Source organism: Alosa alosa, chromosome 3, assembly GCF_017589495.1.
Source record: "Alosa alosa isolate M-15738 ecotype Scorff River chromosome 3, AALO_Geno_1.1, whole genome shotgun sequence".
NCBI lineage: Eukaryota > Metazoa > Chordata > Actinopteri > Clupeiformes > Clupeidae > Alosa > Alosa alosa.
The window spans coordinates 31371578-31386444 of record NC_063191.1 but is presented as its reverse complement, the minus strand read 5'-3'; the positions used below and the strand labels follow the sequence as shown (position 1 = coordinate 31386444).

The window sequence follows — 14867 nt, the reverse complement described above, 5'->3', positions numbered from 1 at the left end:
GTTAAAGAGGGAGGAGAGTGTGTCTATGTGTGATGGAGGAAGTGTGTGTGTGTGTGTGTTTGTGTTAAAAAGAGGGAGGGGAGTGTGGGTGTTTATGTGTGTGTGTATGTGTGTGTGTGAGCGGCAGTGGAGTTAAAACAGGTAAGGTGTGTGGGGGTGTGTGTGAGTGTGTGGTGGTGGGTTAAAGGCAGCAGGTAGAGTATGTATGTGTGTGGGGCAGAGTGTGTGTGTCACTTTTTTATTCATGTATTGATGCTAAAGTGCAAGACAATAGAAGAGCACGATCCCTAAGAAGCAAGAAATGCTTATAGCGGGGACCCATTTTACTCTTTCAATGACTTGGCCATTGATAGAGAGACAGGTATTTTCCACATTATTTGTATCTTTTGTGGAGCGAAATATAATATAGTTTGTTTTATTGATATTTAGTGATAATGTGTTGCACTTAAACCAAGTGTCCATTTTCAACAACCCCTTGTTTGCAGTTTCCTGCAAGACAAGAAGATTTTTGTGAGACAGGATCAGGTTGGTATCATCTGCAAATAAAACTTTATGAAAGACATCTAGGTCATTGATATAAGGAGTGAACATAAAAGGCCCGAGTATGGATCCCTGGGGGACCCCAAGAGTAACAGTTTTCTGAACTGATTTATGGTCATTTATAAGTACGAACTGCTCTTAATTCTGAAGGTAGCTTTTGAACCATCTCCATGCTGTGCCTCTGATCCCATAATGCTGCAGTTTGAAACATTGCAATCAATGGTATTGAATACTTTCGATAGATCCAGAAATGTCCCAATAGCCTGTTTGTTGTTGTCTATGGCATGACTGATGTTTGATGATGCATGATGTAGTCATGCAGGTAGTGCTTTGTTTTTTAAAGCCGTACTGAGAGGGGACAAGGATGTTATCAGCCTCTCCCTAAACTTCCTGGGCCTTTCCTTGGTGGTTCCTTGGTTCTTCTCACTTTCAACATAGCTTTAACAAAACAGGAAAGGAAGGTTTGAGTTGACGGGCCATCCAAATGCGGCCGTCCATTAACCTCCATTCATTTTTTAGACTCGGATTATATCTATTTAGCATATTTAAACACATTTTTCAATAAAACTTGTAATACAAAAAATGTTTGTTTACATGTTTGCTTTCACTATGGTAAGGTTCATTATTATAGTAGTAAAGGAAAAAAATAAGTGAAACTGACTTCATGTTGTACTATAGGACAGTGCGTTGCACCAGTGGACATTTTCGAAATCAATGCTAGTTTGTGGCCAAGCTATATGAGAAACATTCTTCATCCAGAGTAACAGTGTTAAGGTTTACATTATTGTCAATGATCAATCAATGTAAATTGATAAAAATATTCAGATCAATACTTAAATTGCGTTGTACCAAAGGACTACCTTAAGACGACCAGTTCCAACACTGCACGGAAATAGTAATATTATGAAAATATTTGAGACAGAATTGACCTTGTGTGCAGTCCATCTGCTCCAGTGATGTCTTCTGTCCTTCCTGATTCTGGAAGGACCCCTCTCAGTAATGGGGTGGTTACATTAATGACTGTTTTATATCCACATAATGGCGTTGCTCCAGAAGGACACCAGTTTTGCGGACAAAATGTAATGTATCATAATAACTCTACATAGGGACCTTAACACTTATAATCTCTAGATTCATTAAGTAAACACTCGTATGACATGCATTCAAGTATTTTAATGTATTTGGGGCCAAGCAGCGAAGCTTCGAGGACCTCATTGTGTTTCTACGTTTTCCTATTATTATTATTATATGCAATGGAAGTCAATGGCAGCCCATAGAACCGTCTGGTAAAAAGTTGGGAAATTTGGCACACTAATTAGGGACGGTCCCATGATTCATGTCACCAAGTTTCATGTCGGCAACTCGAACCCTCTAGCGCCACCAACAGGCCAAAGTTGGAAGTGTGTTCACTCACGTAACTTTTGACCCGTAGGTCCGATTTTTCAAAATTCAGGTATCGTTGGAATCCTTGGACCAAGCCGAGTTCAACGCACCCTATGACGTCATTTTCCGCCATGATGGATTTTCCGCCATTTTGGATTTCATCAAAAACACTTAAAATGTATCAGGGGTCACATACTTTCTCTGATTCCCACCAAATTTTACACAGATCATCTTCAGACCAAGCCTCACAAAAGTTATCACTTTTCGTCTTCGAAGTATTACCTTTAAGCCGTAACAGCCAATCAAAATTTGCTGGCTTAGCCGCCAAACAGGAAGTGAGCTCATATCTCAGCAACCCTTGCAGTCATCAAATCCAAACTTGGTATATGGACTCATGACCCCATCAGGAGGACGCTCTAGAAATTTGATGACCTTTGACTTCTAGGAGGCGCTGTAAATCAGTAACATGCCTTTTGGACTGTAGCTGCTGTTGTGCCTAGAATTACAATGTACTAGTGGTGTCTGGTAATACTGTTGGAGGTCCTTAGGCCGACCCAAGTCAACTTGTGATGTCATCGTCATTGATTCGGCCGCCATATTGGGTTTAATCAGGTTTTCGCAGGTCACAAATTTCAGCGGATCCACACCAAAATTGGCAGAGACCATCTTCAGACCATGCCTTATCAGTGCATTGCTTTTTTGGAACAATTGACAGTAGCGTGCGGCTGCCAATTGAAACTTGCGGCGAAGCCGCCAAACAGGAAGTGAGCTCATATCTCAGCAACCCTTGCATGTATCAAAGCCAATCTTGGTGCATGGACTCAGGACCCAATCAGGGGGACGCTCAAGGAATCTGGTGACCTTTGACCTCTAGGGGGCGCTGTAATTAAGAAACATGCCTTTTGGCCTGTAGCTGCTCTTGTGCTTAGAATTAAAATGTACTAGTGGTGTCTGGTAATACTGTTGGAGGTCCTTAGGCCGACCCAGGCCAACTTGTGATACCATCGTAATTGATTCGGCCGCCATGTGAGATTTAATCAAAAACATCAAAAAGTTATCACAGGTCGCAAATTTCAGCTGATCTTCACCAACATTGGCACAGACCATCTTCAGACCATAACCTATCAATATATTGCTCTCTGGAACAATTGACAAAAGCATTAAGCCCATAACAGCCAATCGAAATTGGTGGCTGTCATAGCCAAACAGGAAGTGAGCTCATATCTCAGCAACCCTGCCATGTATCATAACCAAACTTACTACATATATTCATGACCCCATTAGGAGGACGCTCAAAACATTTGGTGACCTTTGACCTGTAGGGGGTGCTGCAATTAGCAATATTGCATTTTGATGTGTAGTTGCTGATTTTTTGATGTGAAACTGATGACAACATGTTCCATCCAGTTAATTCTAATGCGTGCGTGCAAGAGCAGGGCAGGGCAGGACGGGCTGGGACGGGCTGGGGTGATTAGGTGGGGGGGGCTGGCTGGCGGAGGCGGTGGCAATACTCAGTTTTGTTTCAGCCCTGTTGATCCCGGGTGTCTGCTGAGTTCTATCTTCTCACTGTGGCTACTCCGGCCTATTCTGCTTGGCCCCTCATTGCTGCTTGCAGCTATATTTTAGATTAATTTTTCATTAAATTACAGTCGTTTTAAGATAAGTAATACTACCCAGGACAGTTGCACCGGTGGACAAATGCCATGTTCAAAACAGAATATTTGCATAGTTGAAGAACGATACTCATTGTTTGAAGATGGATTAGATGTAGAAGAATGAAATATTATCAAATTTTAGTTATATTTGTCACTGGGAACACAAAAATTGAGCGTCACGTCAACCACCCATCTGCAGTGCAATGGTTATCCTAAAAAAACTGCTTTCAGCCTACCTGCCAGGGGGGCGGGGCATGCCACCCCACACACACCCACACATAGTATAAAATCAGGACACCTGTGAGTTCACGTACACCAAATCTAAAACAAATATGTTGAACCATCTATCCGCTGGGGAATGGGGTTGGCATGACCCCCGTCATGTTTGTCTTAGGGAGTTCCACATGCCTTGGTGTGTGTGGGTCATTGACGTAGTCAGAAATTATCATTAAGGTATGCCTGTGATATTTTAGGTGGCCTCAACCCAGTAAAAGTGACATGATGACAGATTGGACGCAAATTACCTGGAAATGTAAACACACTACTGTATAGTATCAGTGGTCTCAAAATTAACATGATTGCGTAATGACAATCGAAATCGGCACGTTAAAATATGCTACTTGCACAAATAATTCACTTTCAGAGGCTGCACCATGATTAATTCTCAGACTTAAATAAAGAACGTAGAAAAAAATAAGCTATAAGCTATTTTAAGGCAGAATTAGAATGCTGTGCCTATTTTAGAGATGGGTTATATTATAGGTCTACAAATCAACATCTGAACTACTTTGTTTATTGATTAGCAAAGACTGTGTAACCGATTGACAGAAGTAAGCTATTAATGCTTGGGAAAATATCCTTTGGACAGACGTCAAGCACCTCGATCAGTGAGGAACAAGAGTTATCAGCACTTACTTTCCTCTTAAGTTGCTGTGCAAACAGTCATTTTATGGTATCCGATGGCGAGTCGGTGGTTGCCTTTTGACGGGTGCAGTGGGAGGCTACAGTGCAAGACGGCGGGGCTTGGATTTAAACAACAAATTTCATCATAGCTTGCTAGGATAAGCTATTATGATTGGCCAGGCAGGCAAGGCGAGACATAATGTGCAAAGATGCAATAAAGTGTGTTGTTTCTATTCTAGGATACGGTCAACAAAAAGTATCCTCCCGACTCACCCCCTATCCATACAGCCATACCTATGCCCAGGTGCATATACTCATTCATTCACTACTACACCCCTGCCCACGTGACTTTGATGCTAATTACATGTCAAAATAAAAGTACCAATACAACACCAACACACACACACACAGGGAGTGGCATACGGCCGCTACAGCCCAGCCCCTAATTATAACACTGTAATAATTACAAAAAACACCATAAAACATACAATCAAACAAATGTCCATGATTAATATTCCAGTAAGGGCGTATAGTCATCTTCTTTCACAAACAAGTCGAGTCTAGGCCAGAGGTTCAAGCACATAGCCTGTCAAGGTGATCTTTACCACCACCTTTTGTCATGTGAGTAGGTAAGTCAGTCAAAACTAATTGTCTCTTCAGACCTCTGCTTCCAGTAGCAGACAGACTTTGGTTATTGGCCTATCTAAACAATTGGTCTTAGTCTTGATGAGTAGCCTTCGTACCAGTCATTTTCTGTCTGGAAAGGTTTGAATTACCTTTCCCATGACCCAGGAATTACGAGGTGCTGTCTCGTCCACAATAAGCACTATATCTCCAATCACGAAGTTGCGTTTCACGCCAGTCCACTTCTGGCGTTCCTGGAGCTGTGTCAAGTACTCCTGGACCCATCGCTTCCAGAACAGATTGGCCATGTACTGGACTTGCTTCCAGCGGCGACGAGTGTAGAAGTCAGATGGGGATGTTTTCCGCAGCAACAAATGATTAGGGGTCAATGCCTCCAAATCATTAGGATCAGTAGGAGAGTTGGTGAGCGGACAACCATTAATGATGGACTCTATTTCACAGAGAACGGTATGAAACCCGTCCTCATCAAGATTCTGTACCTTAAAGGTAGAATTGAGAACTTTACGTATGGATCTTATCAATCGTTCCCAAACTCCCCCATGATGTGAACCAGTAGGAGGATTAAAGCTCCACTTGATACCTTTCTGCAGAAGAATGTCATTAATCTGAGCATGATTCCAGAATGCAATAGCCTCCCTCAGCTCACGCTCTGCTCCAACAACGTTTGTTCCATTATCAGAGCGTATTTCCTGGACTTGGCCACGCCTTGCTATAAAACGTTGCAGTGCACTGATAAAAGCACTAGTATCCAAAGAAGATGCTACTTCAATATGGATCGCTCGTATTGTCAAACAGGTGAATAAGACTCCATATCTCTTCACCATCTTGACTTTAAAAGGCCCGAAGAAGTCCACTCCTATGGAGCTTCAATGGAGCTTCTTCTGGACAGACTCTGTCAACAGGCAGATCTGCCATCTGTGGCACCCTGGAGCGGCTTGCAACCTACGACAGACAACACACTTGGACAGGATTCTTCTTATAGCTGTAGTAGCACCTGGAATCCAATACCTCTGACGTAATCTTGACAACACATAATTGCGTCCACCATGGCCCACCTCTTCATGAATATGTTTGAGAAGAATGTTTGAGATGTGGAAATCTTTGGCTAATATGATGGGATGCCTACTTTCTTCAGGCATAGCTGCCCTACTTAATCTTCCACCAACTCTCAAAACACCATCCTCCAACACTGGCGAAAGCTTGTAAATGGAGCTGTTCTTCCTAACACTCATGCCACTCTGCAGGCTGATAAGCTCATCAGAAAACCGCTTTCCGTGGCAAAACTTGATAATTTCTGCCTTCATTAGTTCTTCCACTGTGAGCCAACCACTACAGGCCTGGGCTTTGATCACCTCAGCTTTATGCTCTGAGAAAAGGTGCTGTTGCTTACTCAAGTTCAGCTGCCTCTTTTTTTGGCTGAGGCACAAGAGCAGATTCTTAAACCTGAGGATCCAAGCCACGGTCCTTTTTAGATGAGTCCAAGAGGAGAAGTGATTGACTAAACAAGTGGTAGCGTCCACCTCTGACCCTTGCATGGCATTCACTGTAACGCTAACCTTGACCTCTGGATCATCTGGTAGGAGTTTACTTGAATGATCTGGATTCACAGGCCAGTCCTGTTCAGGGTGTAGAAGATACTCTGGTCCTGACAGCCAGGTCTTATTCTTGAGGAACACATCTGCCTTCAACCCTCTGGAGGCCACATCCGCAGGATTGCTCGTGGTGCTTACATACCTCCATTGAGATGCCTGAGACACTTTAAGGATTTCTGAAACTCTATTAGCAACAAAGGTACGGAACCTTGAGGTTTCATTCTTTATGTACTTTAGCACCAACGTGCTATCTGTCCAAAACAATGATGGCTTATCCCTTCATATCCCTTTTCCAAAACGTGTCCATGCGGCTTGCCATGGTAGCAGCTGTAAGCTCCATACGAGGTATCGAAATTGACTTCAATGGAGCTACCCTGGATTTTCCCATGACAAAAGCGCTATGCACCAGGGACTGTGCATTTTGCAAGAGCAGGTAGATCGCAACACCATAACCATCTTCACTTGCATCTATAAAGTGATGCAATTGTGCTGTGATGACTTCTCCAAAGTCCAATGGTTTTAGGCACCTAGTGATCTGGAAGTCTTCCAACTGACTGAGTTCCTCTAACCATCGTGTCCATTCCTGTGCAGCAGAGGATGGTATAAGCTCGTCCCAACCAAGTTCTTTTCTACACAGCTGTTGCAGGATGATCTTAGCAGTAAGGATGACGGGACTCAAGATTCCTAAAGGATCATAAATTGAACTTATGATGGAGAGGATGCCCCTTCTTGTCAGAGGTTTTTGTTGCACCATGATCTTAAACTTAAAAGTATCTGACTGAAGGCACCATTGTACCCCTAACACCCTTTCCACAGGAAGTGTGTCCTGCTCCAAGTCCAAGTCCTTCATATCTTTTGCCCTTTGATCTTCTGGTATTGCTGGGATCACAGCACGTCGATTACTCATCCATTTAGTCAACTTAAAGCCGCCTTTGGAACAGATGGACACCAGGTCGTGCTGGAGTGCCACAGCTTCTTTCTCAGTGGCTGTGGCTACGAGGCAATCATCCATATAGAAACAATGTAAAACCTTCTCAATAGCTTCCAGACGGAACTGCTCTTCATTGTCCTCAGCACATTTTCTAAGTGCAAAATTAGCACAACTTGGTGATGAAGTTGCACCAAAGAGATGCACCTTCATTCTGTCCACCAGTTCTTGTGCAAAGTCACCATTGGGCCACCAGAGAAACCTCAGCAAATCAATGTCTTCAGTTGCTACTCTCACTTGATGGAACATGGACTCTATGTCTGCCAAGATTACCACTGGTTCCTTCCTGAAACTGGTCACAACACCAATCAATGAGCTGGTGAGATCTGGTCCCTGCAGGAGCTGATTATTGAGAGACGTCATCTGGAAAGGTGCTCCGCAGTCAAACACCACACGAATCGTCCCCTTTCGAGGGTGGTAAACGCCATGGTGTGGGATATACCACAATCTCCCATCATCACGAGCCAGTTCCTCTGCAGGTACTTGCTCTGCATATCCTTTGGAGACAAGATCGTCCATAAAGTCTGCATACTGCTGTCGGAAAGACACATCTCTCTTGAACCTTCTTTGAAGGTTTAGAGTAAGCTGCTCTGCGACTTCTCTGTTGTTTGGCATGTTTAATTGGCATTCTCTCAAGGGCAATTCAATCTGGTAATGTCCGTTCACAAGGCTTGCTGAATTTCTGACCAGTTTCATGAACTTTTGGTCTTCTCTTGACAAAGCAGGTTGCTCATCGTGGCTGCATTCTGGAAAATCAGTTTTGAACTGTTGCTGCCAGAGCTTATCCAAGTTTGAAACTGAAACTCTGTTGACTGTGACAATGTCAAATCCATCGCTGCTGTCTCCTACCAATGGTTCATTAACAGTCCACCCGAGAATTGTTTTGATGGCATAAGGTCCATCGTTCTCGCTACGGATTACCTCTAATGGTTCCAAGGCCTTTGGCACATTTGTGAGGCCATCTCTGAAGATCCTGTTGACGTGGAATATTTCCCTTATTGACAGGCATACTCTCCTGAGTGAAAGTACTTGGCAGTTCGCAAAATATCTCACCATCCAAACTAGCACCTCAAGACCTGTGACTAATTGGGTGTTCACAGCCTTCTCTTGACCCATAGTACGTAAAAGGATACGAGTTTTCTTTCCTGTGAGATTAAGCCTATTCATTAAGTTCTCAGTGCAGAACAGCAGTGCTTCCTTGATCTAGGAAAGCATAAGTGAGCACTGTCTTATTACCTTTCCCAGACTTAACCTGTACTGGGACTATGGGCAGTTTGCAATCTTCCTCACCAGCCCCAGTAAAGCCATTGGACATTAAAACTCTGCCCACTGCCGTGCCTGGCTCTTGTTCAGTTTCAGATTTTGCTTCATAAAACACACTTGGCATGTCAAACGTTTTCGACAATTCTTGCTGATGTGTCCTGTACATAAACAGGCAAAGCAAACACAATTTTCTTTCAAGAATGTGATCTTTTCTGTGTGAGCCTTCTCTTCCAGGTGAGGGCATGACTCTAGAGTGTGTTCCCCTTCACAAAACAGACAATCTTTGATGGGTAAGGCAGTTTACTGTTTCTTATCCCGTGTTCTAATATTCCTATTTTTCACAGTGGTCACAGTTGTAGCGAAAATACTTCCTTTGGGTTTAAAGATGGTTCAATTCATGCTTTTACTTAATGCTGGTGCGGGGTCTTGGATATTCCCAAACACTGGGTGTGTTATAATTCTTATTTGCCTTTCAACAAAATGAACAATGTCACCGAATGTAGCCCTTTGGTTACGGCTCTCTTGTATCTCGCAGGCTACTGTTCTCTAGCAATCCCGAAGCTTGTGTGGCAATTTCTTTACTATTGTAAGCATATTAATAGGCATGTCCAGTTCATACATATACTGTACGCCATTCATCACGTTGCTACAGCTTCGAAGAAACAGACTGTAATCCTGTAATGCATTAACATCTTCAGATCTTATTGGGGCCAATGACAGAACTTTGTACATATAAGCAGTGGCAATTATTTGCTCATTACCAAAGTGTTCCTGCAGCAAAGCCTTAGCTTGAGCATAACCCCTTTTAGGGTCAACGTGCTGACAACTTCGCACAAGTTCCCCTGGGCGACCTCTAGTGAACTGTTCAAGGAAATACAAACGATCACTGTAATTGTTCGACTTGCTTTTGACATCGTTCTCAAAGGCTCTTATAAAAGTGTGAAAATGTAATGGGTTGCCATCGAAAGCCTGTATATCTCTTTTGGGTAAAGATGCCATTTGTTGTTGTTGTACCAGCAAGGTGGTTATTTAATTTTGTCTTTTCATAATCTCGAGAGCGTTGTTTTGACCACTTTGGCCTAAAGGTCCTGCATTGCTAAAAGTGGTTCCATGCTTGTGCATATGGTGCTGAGAAGTAGAAAGTTGAACATGTGAATTTTGGGTGGCCATTCTGACCTTACAGTGGGCATCGCTTTCAAATGACCACTTCATTCGCGCATTACGAGGCGTGAAGCTGCGGGAAGCTTTAGTACTACTTTCAGCCACTGTGCGTCGCTCTGCCACTGTACATCGCTCTGCCTGCCGCCCCTTCTGAAAAAGCAGGATCTACCATTAAACATAATTGTTGCCGAGAGTAATCCCAGCCTACGAATTCAATAACAAAATGTAGTCAATTGACTGCTTGACATGTCATTTTTATTTTTCTGTACAATAAACAAATACATCTGCTTTATGCCGCAGAATTACATTCATATTTGGCTAACTTCTGCAGACGTGCAAAGACGATATGAGTTTGTTGCATTTCGTTAGATGTCCGAGTCACACATAATGTTTGAAAACCACTGGCTCGTAATCACAATAATTTAACACACGACAGTTGGATACTTCATCATGTTCCCATGCCTACATTTTGGTGAGTAGCATAGAGATCGTTAAAACAATAAAGTATGGCTCTCCGTTTGGGATATCGAAAACTTATATTTTTAATAGGGTAGACTACCGTCGGAGATGCTGACTTGCAAAGGCCTCGGGATAACACGTTATCTCCACTATCATCAGTCAATGCCCCCTTGATCAAAGTGGGGAATGAAATAAAAAGTTTGAGAACCACTGGCTTAACAAGTTACCTGCAGTCCAGAACACACAGAATATTGCAACAGAAAGTTGCCTTTATAATCAACTACTATTTGTTCCAACAGCATTCAAACAAAGCCTTTATAAAAGTGAAAAAAAAAATATTCCATAAGAAGTAAAATAAAATTCTGTTACTGTAACTATCCCAAGCTTCAGCTCCCCACGTCTGTGACAGGCAGACGTGACACCGCTAAATTCTCAGCTTGTTTATAGCCTACCCCACACTGAACGCGTAAGACCGCTAGCTAGGCCCATCACTGTGGGGTGCGGTAGATACAATTACAGACAGAGACAATGATATCGGCAAATGTTTGTTTTCCAAAGTAAGAATTTCACTTCACCATGCACCTTCGACAATGAATAGCTCATTACACTTATGTTACTGTTGAACGTAGGCCTAACTGGTATCATTACAAACATTATTCTGTGTCCTAAAAACTGGCATTTTATGGCATTGTGTCATGTAAGGTCGTTGCAAAATCTAGAGAAATGTGTGAGGTGGTCAACATTGGGTAAGACACCAGGGGCCATATTCACAAAGCCTTTTATCTTACCACTAGGAGTAGGCTACTCCTAAATAGCAATAAAAGATTTTAGCTAGGAGTTTCTCTTATTAAGTTATTCACAAAGCCTTTCAGACCTAGCCTAGGCTACTCTTAGTAAGGAAAAATGACAACTCCTGAACAGATTCTGGAGCTGAGCGCTCTAGAATCTTTGACTAAGAGTGAGTGAGTCTTCGTTGCTATGGATGACGTTATTACTCATGCACAAGCTTGACTGAAGTGACCACCTTGATTGGCTGATGATTGTAACGCGGGAATGATTCCAAACACCTCCCTTACGATGAGTGGCAGGTGACAGGTCTGAGAATGCGTGCGCTACACAAGGACGGAAGATGATAAATAACTGAATAAAAAGGCCTAGCCTAAATGAATCAAGAGTAAGGCAAAACAAATAGCCTAGTAGCCTAATGAAACATATGGATTGATGTAGTATCTTTGTAACATTATTAAATTAGCCTAATCTGTTACTATGCCTATGCCTACGTTTGCAAAAGAGAACATTTTAATTTGATTCACAATAATGTTACATTTAATTTACATGTTGACAATGAGTAGCCTAGTTTTGGTTGTTGTTGGTGGTGTTATTGCATGTTAGTTATGCCTACAATGCAAAATTGCTTCCTCACGATTGCAAGATCCTGTAGCCGCATTCAAAACAGGCGAAATGCCACAAAACCGGTTTGTGAATAGGTCTGAGTTAGGAGTCATCTCGACTTCTTTTAAGCTGTCACAGCTGGTGGGAAGGTGTGATTTGTTGGGGGCAGGGCAGCGTCGGCGCCAGAGAGCAACTGGTGGGGAGGCTATGAGCACTGACAGGGGGGGGGCACCTCACTTCACTTTTATTCGTTATTTTGCCATATAATAAAGAGCATCCTTCGAGCCTTTTGGATAACTGAATCAATATGATCAAGGGGGGAAATAGTGCAAGAACATAGCGGTCATAGCCGTTGAATAAACTAGCACACAACGTTTAGAATAATAGAATTTTAATAGAATAGCGTTGCATAGGCTACAATACAAGTAAATAGGCTATAACAGACTCACCACCAACAAGCCTAGGCTTCACTGTGTCTTTCCATTCATTTCGAAATGTTCTTGTAAGATCCTGCTCAAAAGCAAATTACACATACTGATAATATACCAACAACATTGCACATAGGCTATGTGATCCCTCAAAATGTTCTTTAAAGTAGCCTACAGAACAAATTCTAACACATTTACGAAGTGGTAAATGCACCAACTGTGATAGAAAGTTTTAGAGCAAACAGGACTTTTAGTATTTTGCGCTGCTCTGACAGTCCACTTTTATTGCCACTTTTAAGTCTACTTGTTTTTGAGTTTGGAGAAGTACTTGCAGCGACAGGCTATAGCCTACGAATGCCGACTCCACTGTCGCATTTCCCAGCCAGGTCCATGATAGCATTTTTGTCACTGCTTCCAAAAATGTCTCCCTCTGGATAAAGCGGGTTAAAACCCGTGCTGTGTTGCGCTCACTAAAGGGCGATTCTTAAAGTAGGCCTAGCCTACATGATCCAAAGCACTATCTCCGTTGCTCGAGTTTATCATTAGCACTGGACAATATCGGAAAATATAGGAAATGCGACATGTCAGTTTGGCCCTTTATGGTTTCTGCAATTTAGATTAACAGATCATGCATTCAGCTTGGGTCATCCTGCGGTCATACGAAAAACCTTGTATTTTCCATTATATTCCCAGATCTATCTTGAGACCTGTTACTGGATTTCTTATGCAGCAGTGTCTAAAAACCAGGAGTCGTGGTAAATATATCGGTGGCACTCATTGCAACGGTGTCCGAGTGTGCAGAATCCCTTTTCATCGCGCAGTTTGCGCACATAATCAACAGTAGCATAGTTGACACATGTCATGTTTCATTTTGAGTAGGCTCTAAGTGTTCAACATCAGTGTTCAATATGGATTTAATTTCAATCATGCATAATAATATTTAGATTTTTTTATGTGAGGGAGAGAACTTTGGGGGGGCACACTGGCCTGTTTGGACGGGCCTGGCCCCCTATGGCCCGTCCTTGACGCCGACGCTGGGGCAGGGCCGGATTAACTGGGCACAAATGTCTGATGGCCCCCCTGCCCCCCAGCCAACGTGAATCGGGTGGTCAGTTAATAGGCCTAGCCTAGGCTATATCGTGAAGATTTTTCTTGCCATCTAAGGCACGAGCGCATCTGTGAGGCCAAGCCTCACCAAGTAGCCCGTTTGTTTACAACTAACATTACATTTAATTAAACTGCTTATAGGCTATGCCGAAATAGTTTTCAACATTTTGAATATTAGTGTTGGGTGAATTAGGAAATGTTCTCAAAGTAGCCTTAGCCTATGGCTGAAAGCTGCTTGGGATCCCCCCCGGTCAAGCGGCACTTATTGTTTCAAAAGGAGTAATTTCGGCTTTGTCGGAACTGAAGAGCTGTGGACGTTACGGCAGGGCATGCCCAATGAAAATAAATTAACGCAACCCAACGCAACACAACACAGACCCCGCTTCTCTCGCGTCAGTCACTGAAATGAACGAAACAAAGAACCCGCTTCTCTCGCGGCAGTCACTGACAGTAGCCTAGAATAAATGCATGGGGGAAAACACTTCCCCATGACAAAGACATCGTAAAACACTGAAAGTTAATATTTTGTTACTAGCAACATACATCTGTCCTTTGTCAAATGTGTTACGTTCCAAGTAGCCTAGTGCATTCTGCTTCATAAAGTTGAACAAATACATTTGCTTATTTAACAGAAAAATATAAATAGCCAGTTTAGGGTCTACAGAGCAGAGTTGGTAAGTTATGTTAGGCCAACTTGGAGTGAACATACAAACAGGGGAAATTATTTCTCTAGTAGCTGAGTAGCCTGATGGTAGGCAGGTGCGCCAGAGACATAATGGCCGAACATGCAAGCGCCAATGAATCGTGCTCTCCGGTGTTGTGGGCCTTCTGGTTTCTCCACCTACTGGTTTCCTTGCACGTGCATGCTCTGCAGCAGTTGTCAGACATTCACAAACAAGTTGTTTTAGGCGTGTTGAAGTCGCTTTTCATAATGCGCCATGAGCTTTGGCTACATTACAGCCACTGGACAAAAAGACATGTAAAAAATATATGTTTTGAAAACTAGCATTAAACTGGATTCGATCCCGCAAAAGCAACACACGCGTGACTCTCTCCATCCTGATTCCCTACTCTTTGAGCCAACTAATATGTTACGCGAATCAATTAACTATTGTAGGCTACCATCAATTATGTCTGTATGCTACTGAATTTCCCCTTGGGGATCAATAAAGTATCTATCTATCTATCTATCTATCTATCTAATAACGTAGGCAACACCCAGGTAACATGCTGTCCAGGCTATCTGAAACAAGGGGTTGCCTCTCATCTACAACAACTGGTTACCTTGGGCTGCTACAGTCGTCAGTGCACTGTGCACAGTAGGCCTATGCTACTCTTTGTGGTTGATCAA

General features: G+C 42.8%; 1 protein-coding gene across 6 annotated transcripts in view; it reads left to right on the top strand.

Annotated features, from left to right (window-relative positions):
* The window catches only part of dab2 (DAB adaptor protein 2), a 219467-nt gene that overhangs the window by 46876 nt on the left and 157724 nt on the right, over positions 1 to 14867 (top strand). The gene's annotated exons all lie outside the window — the stretch shown is intronic.